Source organism: Sitodiplosis mosellana, unplaced genomic scaffold (assembly GCF_009176505.1).
Source record: "Sitodiplosis mosellana isolate CC-2019 unplaced genomic scaffold, AAFC_SMos_1.0 Smas_scaffold_21, whole genome shotgun sequence".
In the NCBI taxonomy this organism is placed as follows: domain Eukaryota; kingdom Metazoa; phylum Arthropoda; class Insecta; order Diptera; family Cecidomyiidae; genus Sitodiplosis; species Sitodiplosis mosellana.
The window spans coordinates 750,919-774,044 of record NW_022595263.1 but is presented as its reverse complement, the minus strand read 5'-3'; the positions used below and the strand labels follow the sequence as shown (position 1 = coordinate 774,044).

The 23,126-nt window shown below is 36.4% G+C and overlaps 1 protein-coding gene across 3 annotated transcripts in view; it reads left to right on the top strand.

Moving 5' to 3' along the window:
• The window catches only part of LOC129568586 (homeotic protein antennapedia), an 82,808-nt gene that overhangs the window by 25,632 nt on the left and 34,050 nt on the right, over positions 1-23,126 (top strand). For 2 of the 3 annotated variants that reach the window (XM_055446660.1, XM_055446661.1), the window contains exon 2: positions 373-426. The gene's annotated coding sequence lies outside the window, so the exon portion shown is untranslated. Of the gene's footprint in view, positions 1-372; positions 427-11,500; positions 13,770-23,126 lie in introns of those variants that run through there. The other variant, XM_055446663.1, reaches the window with a different exon arrangement.

Here is a 23,126-nt window from a genome sequence, read left to right as displayed (position 1 = left end):
TGTAGAGCCATTTAAATGCGAGACTCTAATTGACCGTGCATTTGTTTACACTTTTAGGAACAATTCCAGGTATTTGCCGTAATAATTAACCCCAACAACGCAAAATTACGATCAAAATCAAACGCATCAAGCCGAAAGCAACGTTTAGTTTATTATTTTAATGCAAATATTTGCATTTTAAATTATACGCACACGAAACCAGAAATAGACACATGTGAATGATGATTCACATAGATCCGCTTTGAATATATACATTTCAAATACCCGAAATTTATAGTTTCACTATTTAGACACAGATGGAACTATATCAATAGTTCGTGTGAAAATTTTAAAATATATATCTAATTGTGTATTTCCTTTTTTCTATTTCAGATAATAATTTTAAATGCTTGAATAAAATAGCTCAGTCCAAAGGATAATTTAAAGGTAAGTTTAGAGAAATTGAATAAAAATTATTGGCATGCTTGATACGACAAAAACTGGATCTAGCTAAAAAAAATGTTTTCAAATCAGGAGTTAAACTAAATTCATTCTTAAACGAAATATATATATATATATCGAAATTCGAAATGAAATAAAAGCAAAAAAATGTATTTCCATGTAGAAGAATCCTTTATCACTAATAAATTGTCAATTGTTTTGCATTTTATTGCCATATCAATTTGGTAGCGACGGCCTTTCAAAGATATTTCGCTTCGATTGTATTTAAATACTCTGACAAAATCATTTGAATAAAGGTATTTTTTTTATTTAAAAAAATAATGTAACTATGCAAGGTAGAGAATATTGAATGTAGCCCAAGTTTGATGAAGCCTAAAACAAAGGAATTGATTGCTTTATTTAGAGAGTTTATCTTTTGAGAGCGACAGGATCTATCTATTGTTTCAAAGATTTCCTAATGCTGATATGAATCGGGCGATTGAATGTGTCATTGTTGGTGGCTTCTCTCTTATCGGAATGAAATTTCCAGCGGCTAGAAAAATAGACTACGAAATATTTCAATTTAACTTAATTCACAAACAGATAACAACGCAACCAAATACGATTGTGAGATGAAATAAAATTATTATTAAACAGTTGCGTTTATTGCGTGCCGAGTATTTGGTGCCTATGTGGTTATTGCGCAAGACCTTTTGTGTCGAAGTGCCGTTTTTTGCATGCCAGTTAGCCTTTTGCTTCTTGTGCAGAAAAAATAAAACAAAGTACACGAAAGATTGCCCAGTACGAGCATGTCTTGTGTACGGTGCATGGAAAAGGTCTTCATCATCATTGATCATCATCATCGGCATTTTATCAGCGTAACCGTTGTACGTCTGGATGTAATCGAATTTCCACTTTGGCGAAGAGAACCATCAAAATATCGTTACGAACGCCGCGTGTTTTAACACATACGATCCATCGCAGCTCTCTAACATCGCTCTGTTCGCATGCACAACAATTCAAATTTCATTCTCATCTTCAAGCCAAAGAATGGTCTGTGACGAAGAAAACCGGTCCCATTGCGCGCAATGTGATCCTAAAAATAAAATCAAAATAAAAAAAACACAGAGAAAACGGAGAAAAAACATGAACGCAATAACTAATGAAGTGGTTATTCTGTACGCCGGCATCCTTGTTAAATATTTGCATATTATCATTGCAAATTAGCGTTTTTATTTTGTTCAAATCGCTCTCTTAATTCCGCATGCTGCCAAACGACGAACCTCAATCCACATGATTACTTCTCCTTTTTTATTTTGCTCTGCTAAATACGTATGCCCATGATCTGTTTCGTTCTTATTGATTCTATTTTCCCCGCATGTACACTGCTCTTCGTACTTTTCGCGATGTCTTGTTTTTTCTTCTCATATCTCATTGACTCCACTCGCAATTCAATCCTCATGCAATTTTATTTTCCAGCCATGGAAATTTCTCTGCCGGTCGACACAAAAATGTGATTATGCGCTCAGAATTTGCATTTTATTTTTTTCCTTTCCTCTCCTTTTTCATTTAATTTGCTTCAGTCAACCAAAGTTGCATGGTAAGTCAGGTATTCTGACTGCAGTTTTGCGAATATTATACAATCCAAATCACAAGTATCAGTGTTCATTTCATGCACACGAGCTAATACACAGAGAATTGATTATTTTTCATGACCGATTTGTGTGCACCGTGTACGATTATTTGTTGTTGCTCCGTGTTGTTGTTTTTCTTCTTGCGCCAAAGTGTGTTTGCAAGACGTTGCCTGCCAACAGCTCAGCAGCCAGCAATTATTTATGTGTGATCCAGATTAGTAATGCTTCTCGACTTAATAGCCAAGAATATTTTAATCATTTTGTTACAGCAGATGAAATTGTTGCCATTTACACACGCAAACCTGGTCTGGATGAAACATAAAACAAAATTATTTTCGCTCAAAATTTTAGTTTAACTTTCAAAGTTAGAGAATAAAAACTAGAAATTATATAGAAGATATTGAACAGAAGATTTAAAATTCGATTCTTCAAAAAAAAGTTCAGAAAGAATATACTTTAAAAAAAACAGAAAAGAACCGAAAGAATAGAGTTTCCAATACTCATACATCTCAACAATTTCAATTCACTCAAATCTAATTCAATAATCTCGAACAATTTGCCATCCAATAAGCGCATATATCACCGGTGCTAATCACGTCGAATGACTCGAGCCATCGAAAAGTTTCATGCTTGTGAACATGAATTCGATAGCATCGAGCGTCATGTCGATGACTCAATCCATTAGATCTTTGTTGATATGCCAAACTATCAAAGTCACCATACAATCCATACTCGATAAAAGACAAATTTCGCATGTTGCAAAAGAAGTAAAAAAAATAGCTGTTTTCTCTATCCAATGGGCTTAGCATATTTGTGGTTTCAATATTCAAAACTGCAAATAGAATGTTTTGCCAAGCAAAAAACACACAAAGAAAACGCATTCGATGTACAAAACGAGGTGAAGAGCGTATGCAATGAAAAAACAAGCGAAAATCATTTGAAGTATCCAAATAGCAATCTAACTAACGTGTAACAAGGCACGGCTGATCCGATCCGATACAATGGCAAGTGTACTTACACATTTGCTACATGCGCGAAGACCGACGATAATATTGTCTCCGGCTGTTGTCATTCTTGTTTTAGTTTTCGCAGTAATTTTACTGTTTTTTTTTCTTCCCGTATTTGTTTTTCAAGTTGATAAACGCAGCGCATTCCTTTTTTTGTGATTTCGTTTTCGCTTTCCTTCTTTTCGTGTTCTTCACGCTTTTGCCATGGCTCCGACAATATTTCGTTGATACTTTTCCATGCAGTTTTTTTCTGTTGATGGGCTGCGTGGTTTTTTTCTGCTCTTTCATTGCTTCTCGTCGTCGTTTTGTTGTGCTGGTTCTCTTTTTTGCATCGAAAATGTCTTACAAATAAAGAGATCTCTTAATAAGTAAATAGTGCTACAATGCAATGGGGAGTGCTTTACGAATCGCCTCATTCAAATGTTCATTGTTCTGGTTAAACGATTGTCTCGACAACACAACACAAAATAAATATACAACAATGTGCATGCAAGAAAAAAAATTAGCAGATACTTTCATATGGCAGACATATAGTTGCGTTTAATTGTTACAGCACAAACGAGAGAGACATTTTAAACGAGTAACTGGCACAACGGAACAAGACCAACTTTTAATAAAAGAACATTCGAATTAAATTTTGGACAATTTTAAAAGCGATTCCTTTGCATCGGGAATTTTTAAATCCATTTTGGTCATTACAACATAACTCATAATTTTTTTCGTGTCTCTTGAATGAGTTGTAAGTGGACGAAGACATGGTTTCAAAATTGTCACATACGACACCAAAGCCGAAAATCAAATATTTTGTTCAAATGAACCATACTTCAATATTCATACAAACACTAAGAATCATACACACAAATCGAGGTACATAAATATGTGTTTCGGCGACTTTCACTATCGTGAACTTTTCACTGAGTTTGAACTAAATCGTTGCGCAGTGTATGGGTTGTTTGTGAACAGACAAACGGAAATCCTTGAAGGCATTTGAATAGAATGGAAAGTTCTAAATTAATAAACGACATTATGTCTTACTCATGCACATGGCTGACAGAAGATTAAGTAAACTATTTCGATAGCATTTCAGTGTGGATAATATGGTAGCAGTCGTATGCCGAAATCTTGAATGTTGCTCCCGGTGACTTTCAGCCCTTATTTTCGCTTTCAGCGATTGCGAACAAACATCGTAAATTAAATCACACAATTCAAATGGTAATTTATTATTTTGTGTGTGCACCAGCACAAGGCAGCAAACGATATAGGAAATTTCAGTAAACAATGGATGCTCGTCTCATTCTCGACTACACATGCACGCGCATCATCCAAATCATTTCGCATACATAAATCGGCAGAGATTCGTTGTGCGTACTGTTTGTCATCAAAAGTCAAGTGAAAAGGGCACAATTTTAAATTCAATATTTGTCAGAGCTTAAAACCCTTGTGTGTGGTTTTTTTCGAGACGAAGTGAAGCTCACTTCGTGACTTTACACACAATCTAAGCAATTGAGCCGAAAGCCGATAAACAACAAGATTTAGCCGAAGTGGAAAAAAGAGACAAAAAAAAATAAAATATTGCCATATATTCAAATTCGCAACACCACAATGCCTATTACATTTAACGCATGATCTAAAAGGCAAATATGCGTGTACACACACATCCCGTCTCACCCGCCAAGTACACTTCTAAACATGGCATATTCTAGTTGCAATGGTTTGAGATAATCCATTTCATTTATCACGTTTGCTTGTACGCTGAAAGCCAATTGAGCATTCTTTTTAATACCTTAAGAAAAAAATATTACATTTCAAGACATTGCATAAATTAAAGTGATAGAAAACCATTGCACTCGATTTGCTCGAACAACAACAGCCACAAAAAAATGTGTATAAAATAATAAATGCAAGCGACACATTTTTTGTCGTTGAAATTGCGCGCCGACTAACAGCTGTTTGCATTCACACAGATGTAAGCGCAAACACGAATACAACGGCGAACGGACGCTCGGTCGGTCGGACTCTAATAAACGTAAACAATTAAGAAAGTGAGCGAAAAACATCCGACGAAGAGAGTTGCTTATGCAAGGAGACGGCAATGAAGAAATATTAGCAGCATTCGAGAAATTTCAAGGTCTGACGTTAACATAGGCTGTTGTCGGAATTGCACACACATACATTGCTCCGAAATTACAGCACTCATTTTCCCATAATAAATTAGGCACGACATAAAAAAAAACAACAACGGTGGAGGCCAAGTGAAAAGAGAAAGAACGATGAAGGGAGAGAAAGCATAAGAAATAAGTGATATTAGTTCATTGGACGCATTGCGCTCACTATTTCTGTGTTTTTCTCTCGTTCGTACGAAGGACCGAGTCCGAAGTTCGTTTCCATTTTTCGCTAGGAAACACGATACAAATTTTGTCTAACGGTAAAGTGGAAAATAGCCGAATAAAATTAACAGTGTAAAATGAATAATGGCCGCTCCGTTCGGTAATAATTTCTTCCATTGTCGTTGCGCGTGTGAATGTGCATGTATTTCATTTCGATTCTCCACACATTTCTCACTTCCATACTCCATCTCTGTTCAGTGATAGCCGAAATCTACGGTCTGTGCATGCACTAGTATGGGTGATATTCGTTATATATTTCATTATATCCTTATCCTGCTGACGTATTGTTTGCTTGTATTAGGGTTGTTTATGTGTGTGCGTTGAAATATTTGTGTAATGGCTTTCACTCGGTGTGTGTGTGTGTGTGTGCAGGATGTGTGTATCCCGTTCGGTCACCAACACACTCATCGGTTCGAATAAGAGATTTATGTATTTATGACACGTTTAAAGAGCACATGTGCACGTTGCCCAAATGAACTTCATCCGTTTATATTCTTATTCATGCTTCGACTCACGATGAATTCGTACGGTGAGATTGGCAAATGAATTTGATTGAAATTAAAATAACATCAAAATTACGGCAGTTTTAATAGGTTGACGGCATTTTATCTAACAAGTTCCATAGATTACATTCTCCTCTGTCACGTGCAATTTCCATTGAATCTTGTGGTTGACATAAAATCGTTATCAGTTCACGCATGAATAGCGTACAAATAGTAATATGGAAGATTTATTAAGTGCGAGCCGATGTTCTTAGTGGAAGAAGAGACTTTGTTTACCGTCGATTTCATCGATGATTGATGGCCACAAATTCAATTTCCATTTCATAGGATATCAGAAGACAATGGCGATAACATTCTTCGAGTAGTAAATGGCCCTCCGAAAAGAATACATTGTACAGCCCCTTTATAAAATGCCTTTTGTTTAAATTCAACATGACCGAATGATAATGCCTGAGAATATTTTATCATTATCAAATAGGCATAGCATACTTTCTCACTTTATCGTAAATTCTAGAGTAAGTGGCTAATCTAGAAACATTTCGTCATTCTTGAGCTGGTCATTCCTACTATGAATGTATGAATCAAAGAACATTTTGTTTATTGACCTAAGCCATTTTCACACTTACGGCTGTCATCGTGCACGAAATGGAAAAGAATGCAAATAAAGAATGACCAGTGACGAGCCACATCAATTTCCGTCCTTCAGTTTACACAAGTAATGTGACGCGGCTCGTGAACGATGCGTTTTTATGTTGACTTCAGGTTTTTTTTGTTTTTCATTTTAATTCACCATTTCACATCGCGATACCACCTGCTCTGTGTCAACGAAGCACTAAATTTTATTGCAAGTGGCGCGCTGTTTCAGCGTCTCTTGTGCTCAGCACGCATTCATTGAATGCATTCCAGCGCATACGCGCGCACATTCATCAAACCGGCAGCCAGTAAATAAATTGAATTTTCGCATTGTAGCAAACGGCACAAAGAACACACAATAATGACGTTGTCTTCGGTTTACGATGTGTGATTTTATGGCAATTATATTAACTATATTAAGTCAAATGCGAGCGATATATAAGCGAAGCGAGAGCAAGGGTTTTTTTTCGTTCGATTTTATCATTTGCAATTGTTTATGTCATTTGATTGAATTCAAATTTCAGCGTTTCCAATTAGTCGATGTGTTTTGGAATGCGCGTTTCATACGTGACGCGAATACATTCATTCTGTACACATTACACACTCACATATACGCGACAGAGCAAAGATAACATTCGATGGTGACGAAAAAAAAGCAAGATCGAATCGAAGATTCTGTTAATCGCTTGTTTACATTTTTCCGCCGTCGAGCATGCGATCAAACTCAAAACAAGATCGACATGGAAACGGAGCGAGCAATAAATTATATTAGAATGTTGATGGTGCCATTAACTAGGATTTTTGCCGATTAAAATCTTGCATCAGACCAAATTGTACGCAGCGCATCTATTTTTAATGCGATACATGTCTACACTCGTCGCACTGATCACGCAGCGCATTTTCAATTTTTCATTTCGACCGATCAAATCGTAATCGCACCGTATCCATTTGATGACATGCGACAAGTGCATACGTCTGGCGATACAACATGGGATTAGTTTGGAACAAGCCAAAATATTGTTTGACGCCGTGTTTGGATTTTTGGTATGCTCGCAGAAAGAAAAACAAATTGGAAATGCTCGACGCCCACTTGTAGTAGCAGCAGCATCAGAAGAATGTCTCAAAGGTAACTGTGTTGCGTGCGAAACGGATGAATAAACAAAGCTTTTTTGATACACATGTCACTTGAGTAGTAGGAAATGAAAAAAATATATTTTGGTTTTTCCGTTGGAGCCACGGCTTGGAAATTCTTTCACGGAAATTAATCATGCACCGCTCGCAATCGGGATTATCAATGGAATTTATGCGATTTTTGAGTTATAATGCGCTACTTTTGAAATAAATTTCCAATTTGCCACATGAGCTCATCGAGTCGACGCTGATGAAGATGCGAATTTCTTTGTTTCATTTTCTTCGATCAAATTCAAGAGGGAATAATATTTCTGATTGAATTAAAGAGGAGAAAGAAACTGTTCATTGACTCGGCTTATTATGTCCGATTCGAAATACAAATACATTTATCATGTGACGAGCAAAAAAAAATTCTGCTTGAATATTTACATAAATTAAAATCATCTTGGTCTGTCTCCATTTTCAATTACTCGGCATCGCATAAACATAAATCAAATTTATTTACACTTGATTAACCAATAATAATGTCTTCTATATGAATTCCAACCAAAAAATTATTATAACTTTTCTTTTGCTTGGCCCACGAATCGATTCCGCATGGACAGAGCCTCTCTCTCTCTGTGTCTTTGGCCAATTCAACTGCCGAATCAATTCCAATTTCCCAGTAGAAAATATGAAGCAAACCAAAAAAAATCAATAAAATTATGTCAAAAGCGCAAATCGTAGGATTTAACTCGGCTTTCTGTCTATGTATTATATTTGTGCTGTCCTCTCCTCATCGCTTCACTCACTCATTGCGGCTCCGCGTGGCAAAATGTGTCTACCGAACGAAAAACAAAAGAAAAAGTTATATAAATAAAAATGGGCAAAACAAGAAAACCTTATTACGAAATTGAATCGACGTCAATTTAGAAGATTAGATTCCGTGAATAAATGTATACAAAAAGGAAAACTACTTCCTGTGCCGTCATTGTTATTGTTTCATCGGGGAAAACAGCACACGCATATATGCGGATTGCTCGTTCAAATCAGGAGCGAAAAAATTCTGACTGAGCAAGAGCATACTTTCGAAATGTGTCCGAATTCGTTTATTTCGATTATACTAAGTATAAAAAAGGGAATCGAAACCAGAGCAAGGAAATTGAGCCGAATCGATTCGGTTGAAAATGTTCGATGAAGGAAAAATTCATCATAGTGCTATGATGGGGAATAGAGAGAAAAAAATGCCAACAAGCGTATCCAAATGCTAATAGTTGAATCACGCAAAATCAAAAACATTATATGCCCCACAAAAGCAACACACAACAGCACACATGATGAACGGTCCAATGGATTATGCTGCATAAATATATGGATAGAGAGAAAGTATATTTGCTGCCTGTCGCTCATGGCCAATAAGAATCCATTAATCAATATTGCTTTTTGCTGTCGGAACGTTTCGATCCCAAAAGTCTATTTTCCATTTTCTACAATGTCCGTCAACTTGGAATTGAGACAGGCCACACCACAAGGATACCGAAAGAGGGAAAAAATGGGGTTCGAAATGAAACATTCACAGCATATCAAAGTAGATATGTTGTGATGTCGAGGAGATATTAAAATCAATATTAATACGTAATAACTTATTTTGTTAAATGATAATCCATCATTCTGATGCGCATTATATTCGCCATTTTGTAGTGGAAAATTTGATAAACAACATAAGTATCCGTATAAAATTGCAACTTTGTTGTTTGAAATTATCATAATATTAGAGGAAATGGGCACAAAGTGTTCGTTTATTTTGCTGTGAAATGTTCTTGAAAATATACACACATTTGAAATAAGTTTGACTGGACAAAATCCGGTTGAACGTATTGAATGACCAAGTAAATACATTGAAGTAGTTATTAGACTTAGACCGGTTTACAGTGCTGATAAACAAATTGAAGTGTCTGTTTTTTCGCTCTGTTTTTGTGTGTACGGCACAAAATAAGTTCAACAAGAACTTGAAATGAATAATATGCAGCTGCAAGTCGCCGTTTAATACCAATTTTTAATTAGATTTACGATCAGCCTTTTGCTAAGTGCAATATGATACGTTCAAAAGATATTCGTTTCGGTGCGAGGCATAAATGCTTACCTATTTTTTTCTTCTGCTGTGTGACCAATGACTTTCCGTACACTTTATTTGTCATAAATTTACACATTCGAAACACGTAACGAATCTGGAATTTGCGAAACAATAAATGAAATATGGAATTTAAATAATAAATCAAATCGAACGAAATAAAACTTAGCCTTCAGGTTTTCGAGACTGGGCTGAAAGCCAATTCCTTTCAGTGCGAATGTTTTCTCATCGGTCGCGCTATCTTGTACTGACACATACTGGTTCGAATTGCGTTTTGCTGAAATGCAGACGAGAAAAAAAACAATTAAAAATCCCGTGATTTTTATTGGTATATAATTGAAGATTTCCCACTCGAAGCAACATCAAATAAAGGTTAAAGAGCAAATTTAACGGTTACATTCGAAAATAATGAGTAAACACTTGAGTACATGCTAAAAGTTTTTATCGCAGATAATTTGAAAACGGGAAAAATTGTAGTCGTTTTCCGTTGTTTCAACACAGATAACATCGGCTGCGATTGCAGCAAATAAATGAGTTTCATGGTTCAGTTCCAACACATCACTCTTTGAAGGGATGTGTATGGTTGTTGTTTTTATTTTCTCTTGTGTCGTCTTCGAAGGGAAAAGGAGAAGTTTCAGCTATCGACTGTTGTTGAATTTTTACATTCATTAGTTGGCACATACACACGCACCGCTCGGCTCAGGCCATCCTAAGCATTGAAACCCGATGTAAAAACTTTTTCGCCACATGTATTTTCACATGATAAAAGCAATCGTTAGTCAGGTCGAATTGTTTACGCTTTGCCGACACATCAGAGTATGAAATATTTTATGGGTAACAAACTTGCTTTGAACATCAAATTCTATTCACAACAATAACGGAATCATAGAGTGCACAGCGCACACGGCATATGCAGCGCTCGACATTTCGATTCGATTCGATTGCAGTAGAACGATGTGTGTCTTACTTGGGGCACCCATTTTCCGCACACTCGTTTACGGCGACGACCCTTCCATTGTTTTGTTTACAGTCGATTCCGTAAAGTGTGTGCAATCTAAGAACGTAATTGCGTTCGTTATCAGTAGTGTGTGTTTGTGTTGGCGAATTCACTCTCCACCATGAGCGATGGACGAGCAATGAATCGCTGTTGAACAAATGATAGAAAAACAATCTACCGATTTTCGACGAATGTATTTTCGATACACACTTACACGAGACTCACTCGGGCCGAGTACAGTTGTTGTGAGTCAGAAGGGAAAAAAACACACACACAAAATACTGTTTACTACACCGCTCACTAGCTCTATGTGCTTCGGATCTATGTGAAAAATCATTTATGCGCAGCATCTCACTTCATTCTTCATTCAATTTTGTGGCGCGCACGCAGTAAATTTTTCCATATAAATTCTCATACAAACACATAAACCATTCGAGTAACTAAAACAACAACAGCAGCAGCACCAAGCATTCTGATGCGGTAGCATTGTAGTTGCAGAAATATATAGACGATGTGTGCACATCCGTACATAGCCGTATCGTCGTATTATTCGCCAGCCAGCATCGACGGCCAAAAAACGTCGGTTTCATGCTTTATCAGCAAGTGTTTGTGCATTAGTATCAATCTGAAATGATCCATTGGATGGTCGTTTCATGTGAAAACTGTGCGAACACAATTTGTACCGTGCCGATTTTACTGTCGCTCGTCACCGAATTTCTCAATCTTTTTATAGTGTGGCCATACATTCAGTCAGATTTATGTATTCGCTGTGCTTCGTTCGATCAAAAAAACGTCGTCGCAAAATGAAACAATTCGCAAATGATTCGCCGATGAGGTGCACATGTGATCTAAGGAAATAAAGACAAAGATTAAAAATAACAAGTGTAAAACAGACAAATTGAAAATTATTTTCGCCTTGAAATCAATAACGAAAACCGCGAGTGAAGTTTCACAAAGTTCACAAACATTAAATTGCTTTTTAATCATTTTGTTTCGCATATATTACGAAAAATGCACATAATTTGACGAAGAGATTAATTCAACGTTCATTGACTTTACTGTTTTTGTTTGCCGATTTTTCTGCTTAGTTCGATACGTTTTTTTTTTATTGGAAAATTATTTTCTGAAAGCAATAACCTTTAAGCGCGATTAAATTTTGAAAAAAACGAAAACGACAAAGAAATCAGTTATAGCAACTAAAACATAAAATTAAAAAAATCAAAACAATTTGTAAACTCAAAAGCAAAACTTTTGTAAATAACATTTCAATTTTTTTCCCATAATTTCTTCCCGGAAATGTAAATAATAAAGAAATTCAGTCGATTAATCGTAAATTTAGAAAGTTTTCTCCCCAAATTCCTTACTTTTAGACTACAAAAAAAATTGTATTTATATTTTTGATACTAAAATTGATTGATAAACGATTGAGTCTAGCGTTTAAGGTTGATCACATCGAGGTTTCAAATCTAATTAAAATAAGTAAAGCGATAAACGAAAAGACATTGAATACGACAAAGAATTTGTTTTCATCTTCTGAAAAATTGTTCGAGAAGATTTCAAGTTGAGTAAAATTGCGTGTGAAAGACATTTTAAATCATGCTAACGCATAAAAATCGATACGAAATACGAATATTGTGTGAGCGAGAGAACGAAAACCATGAGAGCAATGAAACGATGATTCACAAGCAGCAGTTGAAATAATAGAGCGAAAACAAACACGCAGAATGTCAGAGAAGATTATTCTACCCTCGTTCTCGTACAGCAATTGAATCGAAAGAGCGGCAAAAATACCAAATTCCCTATATAATAGCGGGCCCGAGTATATAATAAAACCGACAAACCGTATACAAAAACACGGCATTGTTGTGCCGAGTCACTCTCTCTCTCTCATTCTCTCTCTCTTGGTCTCTGCATTGAATCCAAATCAAATTCAAGAACTTCGAAAAATACGCAAAATACATACAACACACCACAATCAAGACGAAAATCAATAAAATTATAAATATATTTCGCCTCTCCATCGGAGTGTTATGTGTTTCTTGTATTGGTCGTTACTCATGTACCATCTAATCATCGTCAAAGTAAAAGTCGAACACACTTTTGCCACGATGAATCCAACACAATCGCCATCAAATCTGACATTTTGCGCCATCACAATGCTTTGATAACGCAAAAATCAATACGCAACGAACAATAAGAACAATGCAAAAAGCGTTTTTAAAATGATGGAAAGAGCAATGTTATAGCATACAAACGGACATGGTGTTTTAAAGCTGCTTTCGCCCTCGTGCAAATTGTGTCATGTTAAAATTATCAAGAGCGTATAGAATAGAAGAAAGAAAGAAAAATCGAACGTAACACTAACACTTACTACAGCGACTGATATGCGATAGCATTTCAAATAAAACATTGCATACATTTCGCCGGAAAGACAACGAACATTGAAACGAAATTCCAAAATGGCATTGACTTGTGAATTTTCTTTGCGGACATTTTATAATTTATTGTAACAGAGAGCGTAATATTTGATGATTTATGTGCTTGATAAATGCTATTTGTTCAGCGTGTTAAAAGGAATATCAAGGAACCAAAAAACGAAAGAGTAAGAAAACATCTAAGCAGCGCTGGCTCGTTTACACTTGGCTAGCCGTTGGCATCAAACGAATTTTTGCGAATAATCGAACGAAACTTTTGCGCTTCGACATCCATCGAACGACACACGAGAAAAAAAAACACACACTTACCACATAAAAGAACCAAACAAACTATTAATATTTCAATGAATTTTATTTTGTCCGTCGAAAAGTGAGTCGAACTTGTGCTCTTCCTCCGCAATCCACACTTGATGTAATCGTTTTCGGTGGCGATAACGCGATAAAAATACGTTGCTTAAACAAAACAAAAACAAAAAGTGTCCTTCCTGCAATCGATTGCACAATTTAAACAGGTGAGAATGCCATTCAGTTCGATTTTTTCCTTTATTCCCCTTTTCCTCTTACTAGTTTGACAGAAAGAAAATTAATGATTTTGTCGAGTGACGATGAGTTCGAATTAAGTTGTACAGTGAATGCAGTGAATGCCGTCGGTAAATCGATGATGAATCCAACAAGATGAATTGCTTTTTTGACCGTTTCCATCGACATTCAACAAGAGTCGATATGATTTCGGTAACTTCATAAAATGAAATATATGTGGTAAAAAAAGCAGAAAAAGGCCAACACCACAAATAATTTATAATATTGACATTGAATCCAAAATGACTAGATAACAAAATCCCACAAACCGGAGCGAAAACGGGAAAAAAGGATCAACTAAAATAATATGAACTTGTAACAAAGTAATAAATAATCATAAATTCGTTCCGATTTACATTTTTTGTACGCCTTCTTCTTACTGCACTCGATCCGATTGTTCCACGAAACATATATACCCGATGCTAAACGCAATACTTGCAAAACAATAAGAACAACTAAACGAACAGCCAACTGCTAAACACATACACACACATATATAGGCACATACGCGCGCCAACGACTACAACGATAGCGAATTGAACAATGTGTACTTCGTGTTTGCCACATACGAAAATTACACCACACGATTATTTAAATTGCAATAAAATTATTATTTACAATTTTATTATTGCTTTGAATGTGCGGCATTTGGAAAAGCGCTGTGAAGCCATGGTGTACAAAAAACCGGCGAGATGATCGGGCGAAGCCACGTTTCTAACCATGTGTCGGAGCAACGACTGAACGGAATGAAGAAAAAAAAATAACCCAAGCGAATGAATAAAGTATATTTCTTGTGTTTACGGCAAAGAGAGGAAGAGCAGCAGCAGCAGCAGTAACAGTGACTCGAAACCAGTACGGCATGAAAACGCATACTATCAAAAAGGAGACACGAAAAGAGTAGAGGAACAGAAAAAAAAATATTACGCGATCGAAAAGGCTTTGGTGTTTTGTGAGCCACAGACTGCGACAGCAGAAAATACACCGAAACAACATTTCAACAGTATTTTTAAAGCATCGACTTACGGGTATATATCCAAAAAACAACACCGGCGAAAAAATCATTCTAACCGTAAAGCCGTGCAAGAACATGCGAAAATCGCTTGCCGCTTTCGGCATTATAAATGTATGTTGGGCTCTTACTTTGGGTGCTCATTCTTAGATTTCGACTTTATTTTTCTTTCTCTCACTCGGTCTTAGTTTTATTCGTGTAAACGATTTGCTTTTTGGCGTTCATATCACTATTTTTGCCCAGCCAACTTTATTTCTTGGGTGATACGACAGTTACGACACACGTTTATTGTGGATTCTACTATTTGGCCAATACATTTGCATTATGATTTCCTTTCGTTTATGTCGCACCGACTCAATAAACATGATTTCCAGAAAGAAAAAAAAAATCCCTCGCAACACATGGCCACATCATATTCTATTGGCCTGACGTGATCTAAATCGAAACGATTACCCGTTGAGAGGTAGACAGTTCACGATACATACAAGTTTCCTGTAGCAGCGTTGCATTCAATTCAATGCTAGTCGACAATTCAATTGCAATAAACACGCACAATGTTCTCACATTCATCGAGACCAATTTAACTCCCACATAAATCTTTCATGCAACACACTCCGTGCACTTTTGCATCCATCGTCAACAATTCATATATGATTGAAGAGCATCGGAGCAGTTGTATCGACTTTTTTGGGATATTCAAGTGATTTTGCGGCGTATGTAAAAACAAAACCGGCGATGAAGGAAATTAGATTTTGATTTAGGTCTCTTTATTGCTTGATTTTACATTTGAAATGAACTGAATATTTAATAATAAGTTGGAAGCCCGGATCAATATTTAATTTGAGATTTCAAATCTTCGATTGATTCAAACTAAACAGTATTTCTAATATCATATAATCAAAACATTAAAATTCAGTCCGAATTTTTCTGTGGTTTTATTCTTTTTTGCTAGATAAATCTATTCAAAATTCATTTTTGATCAATCTGAACGCTTAATAGCACTGAATTGTGGAAAATTTTATGTAAAAAGACTTTTATGCAATAAAAATGGGTTGGTCAATGAATGATTTCATGGAAAATATTCGATTTCACTGTTTTTGTCTTTAAATCCAAAATCTTCTTCCCATGATAGAACAATTTACATGAAATCGGCACATTTGATATGGTCTCCGTTTTTGGGGACGTATCGAAAGCGGAAAAAGTCCAAATGTAAATATTCGAATCGACGGCATCTGTGTGAAACGTGACTCGATTGAAAAGAATCCATTTGCCTGCTCATCACATGTTCGGTGGGTTGTGGTATTCGAAGTGACCGATTGTGCCATCTTCTTCTATGCTACATGTTTTATCATGCATAGATTATTCATAGATATGTATTGTGTTTTCACCAGCTAGTGAAACAATTGCGAGGGAAGACGACTTTGCCTAGATCACTTTGTTTTATCTAATATATCGATATATCGACACGTATTCATTCTGATTTGAATTATTTAAATCGTGTGTTTAGATGTGGTTATTCGCATTTGGTCTCCCCAAAACCTCCGCACCAAAACGGCCATCCCGACGTGGAAACTGATTATCGAATGAAATGACACATGCATGATAAGTCAGAGAAGGGAAGACATTTCTGGAGCATCCGAAACGAACAAAAAACCGTTGAATTTATGTGCTTTTCGAAATTCCAATGTGTCTCATAAATCACATTCATCATGAAGCGGCCCAAACAAACATTTGCGCAATCACTTCAAATAATAATCCTCGTTTCTGATGGCGAACAGCCGAAAAAAGAATGATCCGTCGCTCAACAAAATATTTGTACAGCGGAAACAAAAATTCTTTCACTTCGCGCACATTTTGAACGATGGATGAAAAAGTTCCCAAGAATCCAAAAAAAAAATAGTTAAATTAAACGTCCGAAAGAATGGGAAGAATATGTGTGAAAATCATTATATTCTGAGCGGAACGGTACAGCAAAAAGGGAGACCGACGAATGAACAAAGAAAATCACACGGAAAAATCACAATATCGAACGGTTTGCGCGAGAACAACAAAAAGACGTGAATAAAGTTGCTCCTCATTGAATTTGATATAACGAGTTCATAATTCTTATTTTCACTGAAAACAATGTCGGTATGAAATAAAATTTATGCATTACGTGCTCAATTCATCGTTAATAGTTTAACAAGTGGCTCGTACTTTTCTTCTTCTGTGAATACAGCGTTTTGGTTTTTTTTTTGTTCATTCCGTAGGTCGCTTTTCATTGCTCACTGCTTCGACAACGTTATATGCGCAATTTTTTTTTACTTTTCGATTGGTCTGCACGAAGAACCATACGCACGGTTGACTCTCGATGTTGTGAGCGAACGAATCAAAGAACTTGTTTTGAAGTCGAATAGCTTGAAAAATTACATGAGGTGTCGAACGCTGCCTTTCTCATCCGATTCGTTTCCCAATACCGTGAATAGAGAGAAAGAATCATATCCGATTTTCTGAATTATTCAAAATACAGAAGTTTCACTCCATCGGGTGCTCACTACCGATATATATATATATATATATATATACAACGGTTTTAAAGTTTTGCCTTTTCCTCGTTCCATTGACTTTCTGCTCATGCGGCTTGGGCTGTCGGTTATGTTTCGCAGAATATTTATTTTATGGCCTTATTCAATTTGATTCTTCACTTTTTCATCGTTTGCTGATAAGCGATCGTTTGATGCCGACACTCGTGGAGTTTATTGACGAAATTCGATGTGACTATTTTGGATCGAGTTGTTCGGTTTTTTTTCGTCGATAAACTCCATTCAATCATTTCTGTGAAAATTATTCGAGATGGTTTTTTGCGACCCCTTCATATGTACAGAGCAACAAAAAAACGAGTATGGAATCTATGAATGCAAACAATACTTCCTATTAGAGATTCGTGCGCCTTGATAAACGGTTATTTATTTTGTAAATGCACGTATGGTTGCGCCCATGAAATGTGGATGTGCCGGTGAAAATGAAATAAATAATAAATTTTAATCGAGAACGCCCAATCAAATTAATCTCCTTGATCTGATAACAATTCAGCGGCTTTTGAACCGGGTTTTTTTTGTAAATAGACATTTCATTCTGTTTAAAACGTATCGAAGAAGAATAAAAAAAACATACCTCGCTCAAAAAGTAGATGATGAAAATATTGCGTAAGGCGATTGAACCTATATTTGAACTGAGAAAAAGGAAAAAAAACGTTTCTTGCAATTCTCTCGACGTTAACACTTACGGCGACTTTGGTTTTTTGGTTTCGATTGCGCTCATTAACTCCTATCTCAAAGGCCTAGACACTTTTAAATGAACTGTAAACTGTACATGGTCTGAATAAAAGTATCACTGTGTGAGCGTTTTTTTTCGTATTCATCTTCTGAAGCAGCCGACTACAGTCAGCCGCAAATTAAGAGCTGCATTATCCAAAGTGAAGATTTAAGAGATAAATTAGGAGTAAAACGGTTTCGGTAAATGCACGAATCACTTTCTTTGGAAACTGTTTCAGTTGCATGTGTCATCGGAGCGGCGCACTGAAATGTATCTTTACATGTGTTTGGTGTAGAAGAAGAAGAAAAAAAACGAGACAAATCTATCCATGCATGGATAAGTTTCACAGCACTCGTACCCTCCGTAAAAGTCATTGACAGACACGAACGTTTCGGCTAACGAAAATAAAATGAAAGGCCAGCAAAAAGTTAGCATTGCAATAACACATACACTCATACCGGGCCAGTGCCCGTAATGGGCAGCAATGCGTTTGCACAGTAATGGATCGAAAAGAAGAGGGAGATAGAGACAAAACAACAACAACACCCGAAAAGTGTACGATTTCGACGGACAACTAACAAGTCTGTTGTTTTTTTTCTTCTTTCGACGTCTCATTTTTCGGGAATACGTAAAATTGTTGGCGTTATTTAACTGTTGATGGTGTAACTATTTTCATTTTGGATGAATCTCCTCGAAATATCGGGATCGCTTTTTTGGGGGATTTTAGAGTTTGTTTTCACGATACAGATTACATGGATGTGATGTACTTGAAACTTTGGATGTGTAAATGATGAAAAATAATAAAATTGTGTGTATTTGTGACGAATTCTGGTTGCCTATCCCTCTTACTCTTTAGTCCTGTCGTTGATGCGAATATCGCGTGTACGCTTCAAATAGCTGTAGACTTATACGCTTTGGTAATTATACGTAGAGAGAGAACCCTCTCTCAGGCAAACAACGTTTCAGGCATTATTTCTCTTTCTCTCTCTCCATGTGTGTGTGTGTGTGAGCACAAACATACGACAAGTACAAGTTGCGAGCGAAACGAAAACGTAAGAGAGTAAAAGCAAATGTTTTTTGACAGGCGTGGCTTGACAGTAGGGGTTGATGCATTTGATTTACGACCTAACAGAAAATAATAGTAAAGAAATGTGAAAATATTAGAACATGGATATGCAATCATATACACATACGACGGCGTACTCTCCGAACGCTCTCCGTGTGCCGTACAAGCGTGAGTGTGTGTCATACCGAATCTCGTCTTCGTTTTGTGCTTATGTGTCGTTGCCATCACTTTCTCGTTGTTCTTATTGTTTCATGTTTGCTTCTTTTCGGTATTGCCGTTTTTCATCATCCGCTTCATATTTTTGGTATTCACACAACGCAAACACCACCAGTGTAAGCGGACAAATGATACAAATGTCTTTTTCTTTTCGTCCCGTATGCACTCCTTCTTTGATATGATACTTTATTTAATTTGATTCTTTTTCCATTCAATCATGGATCTGCTTTTAGTCAAATGCAACTACGAGTCGCCGAGCACTTAGTGATAATTCATTTTTGCTTTGGATTAAAATCAAACATACCACCACAAAATGGACACAATACTTTGCTCACACACACTCTTCATGTTTTTCTTCTTCTTCTTCTTCTTATAGTGATAGGTGCTTTCACTTTGCCGTATTACATTCGCACCATATTTTTAGCACGAACAATAGTTGCTACATGTATATTCACGATGTTTTCATTTCGAATGGAATCATTCCCCCCGAAAACGTGTTCTCTGGGCCGAAAGTTTGATGTTTTACACATGTATTTTCTGCACACTGCTGAGTGATATGGCGCCTTTGAATCGAAAAATAATTAAGAAGAGGTTTCGTGTTATGGGATTTTCACAAAACCATATTCACAATGGCAATTGCAACGGAGACGACGACGACGTTGGCCGCCTCGAATCTCTTAAGCGTTTGTTCGAAAACAGTTTTATGCGTCGACTCTGCTTCACATTCAATCTCAGTCTATCAAACACGTGTCGCAAATCACACTCCATAAACACGAGCGCTCCAATCGCTTTAACCAACGAACGGAGAAAAAACAATACGCACCAAAGTCGTCTCGAATTTATTTGTTAGCTTGCATTTCTAAACATCAGTGCTGAAGCGGCGGCGCATGGGTCGCATCTATTTTTGTATTATGTGAGAAGAAAATCGAAAACAATATGAATTGATAAGGATTAAAGTGAATGGGAATCGTGTTGGCACGTAGCATCAATGCCGTATTTTTTTTTATTAAGATTAATGTTATGTTTTGATTTTCGTGTGCCTCTCCCAATTCGTCTGTCTGGTTTTGACTGTTGTTGAGGCTGGGATTATTCTCGCCATGCACTCTATCGCATTGTGCATCGATATTAGGCAACACTTTGAATAATTAGTCACTCTCGATGTGACACACAATTTGATATTTTGAAAACTTGTTGCAATGTTTTCGGTTTTAGTTCGGATTTTTCTGTTTGCATTTGAAAACATTTTACTACGCTTTATGAATCTTTCAATGTTTTGCCTGTATAGAACAGAAGATATTCATACCGTTCTCTTTTTCTTCCCTCTTTCCAGGTAAGCAAACAAGGAAGTAACAACAATTCTATTGATTGTGAGTGAAATTGACGCAAAAGGAAAGCACCGGTCAGGACAATGCAAACTCCTATCTTTGTTTATTGAAGACAATGCAGTAATTGAAGCATGTGCATTCGGTGTTTGCAAATTACTTGAAAAGGAACAAAGCAATTGTTTTTTCTTCGCTCTTCTCAGTTGCTTTATTATTTGCACTCTTCTATAGCTTCTCAGCTGGATAACGTCGCTGTTTCAATAGATGGTAAAGTTTTTCGTCTCTATGCATAGAAAAGTCATAGTTTCAATTTTACGTAAGAAATCTATTGTCGCTTTTTAACCAATACACCGAGTCAAAAGTGACCCATACCTGAGGCACATACACACGAACAAAACAATATGATGCAATGGGAGCAGAACGAATTGCCAGCAATAGCTAAATTGTTTATATTTACATACAGCAAAATATTTCATAAAAGAAATGGCACAAAATGTTTGCTACGATAAAATGCCAAACAATGCACAGACAACGTAGAATACCGAGAACGAAAACGCAAAAAAAGCCAAAAGTCAGTTACAATGAAAACGAAATCGACGAACAGAAATGATTGCAAAGTTGTCACACAAACCGAAAATTCGCAAAATGAAACCCGAAAAATTAGAGCATGTAGAATAATTCGTTTCGTGTGTATGTGCTATTTGGAAAGTTGAAGTGGAAGAAGTAAAGAATAAGGAAAAAGGAACGAAGACGGCACCAAACGAAGAAAAGTTTCATATGTCATGCACTGCATACCTTTCGCATATCGTTCGTTGCGTATGTCGCAAAGTTAAAGACAAGCACACACACACATTCGAGTGTAGTGTGTGCATGGAAAAAACAGGGCACCAGCAAAAAGAAAACGGCATGAATATTTTTCGGTAACACGCTATCTTTTTTTTTCGTGTATGTGACACAGACAACGACGCTCAGTTCGCTCTATTCAACGCACATACACACCTAAATGAAGATACGATATATGCAAAACAAAAAGCATTTCGCTTACCTTACTTACATGCTGCCTTTGTTTCTTTTTGATAATTTTTATTTTTACTTTTTGTGCTGCTGTCGCCTTCATTCCATTTCTGTTGTCGCATCGAATGAGTTACGAATTTGTAGGACAAAAAAAAATATCGAAATAAATATAGAATATAAACAAAAGTTCTCACATAGCAAAGAGCACAACACACAGGAAAATATGCCCAATCCATTCATATATCTATATAGATTGAAATAACATCACTTTCTATTTTTGTTACGACTCGCTTTTCCACATCTACTTTTTGATTTGTTTTTCGCAAACAGAAAAGCGACGATTCATTTTTTTGTCGTTTTTTAAATGAAAAAAAAAAGAGACTCAAACGAAGAAAGTATGCCGTTTGCTATTCAACATTTCATAAGACTTGATTTCAACTGTGGGTCTGTGTAAACTGGAAGAAAATTGTTTTCTTTCCTTTCTCTTCCAAAGAAAACTTTGCAATGTAATTTTGTTGAAATTATTTTTTATGATCCTTACAATTGTCATACTCTCACCATGAATGGCCATTTGCAGTCAGGCACACAAAAAACAGCTACATGCTGATGTAATACTGAACAATCTCCTCGTTATCTACGGCCGGAGGAGAAAAAAAAATCGAGTTCATGAAAGACAATGAAACACACTTAACATTTTCTATTAGCTATCATTTTCTTGACCATGAACAAGGCCACCCTCGGTTACAGTTTGAGCAGCTTGACTGCAAATCTGCATCGTCAGTTATCGTTTGCCTGTTTGAACACACACAGATATACACACACCAAAGTCATAAAAATATGGAAAACAATAAAAATTTCTCTCGTGTTGACTTCCCATTGCAGATAGGCCATAAATTTTCCTCAAACTAGATACATACAACACTGTCTTCGAGAACGGAGAAAAAAACTAATAGATTTCTGCTCAAACATCTCACTTAACGCAGGCGTTTTACTTAGGAAAAAAATGCCTTACTTGCAAAATCGGCCAGACCATATCTAATCTTCGGTTATTATTATGTCATAAATTCGCAATATGGCTCAAATATTTAACGACTTTCTTTCGAACTATTCCCCATGGGAGTATTGGCATTAGGCGTTTTTTCATATGCACGAGACCAACAAAACAAAGAACGTCATGCTCATTAGCTCGATAGTTCGATCAATAGATAAAATATGATGCTGAAAGGATGAACTAATTTTTTCATGGTTGCAAAAAAACGAGATTTACTTCAAGGAGAGGATAATGGCTGTTTTTGCAACTGTCATTGAAACGCACAATTCCAATCGTGCCTCGATTTTTCCATTCGGCAACCACACTATGTTTTTTTTT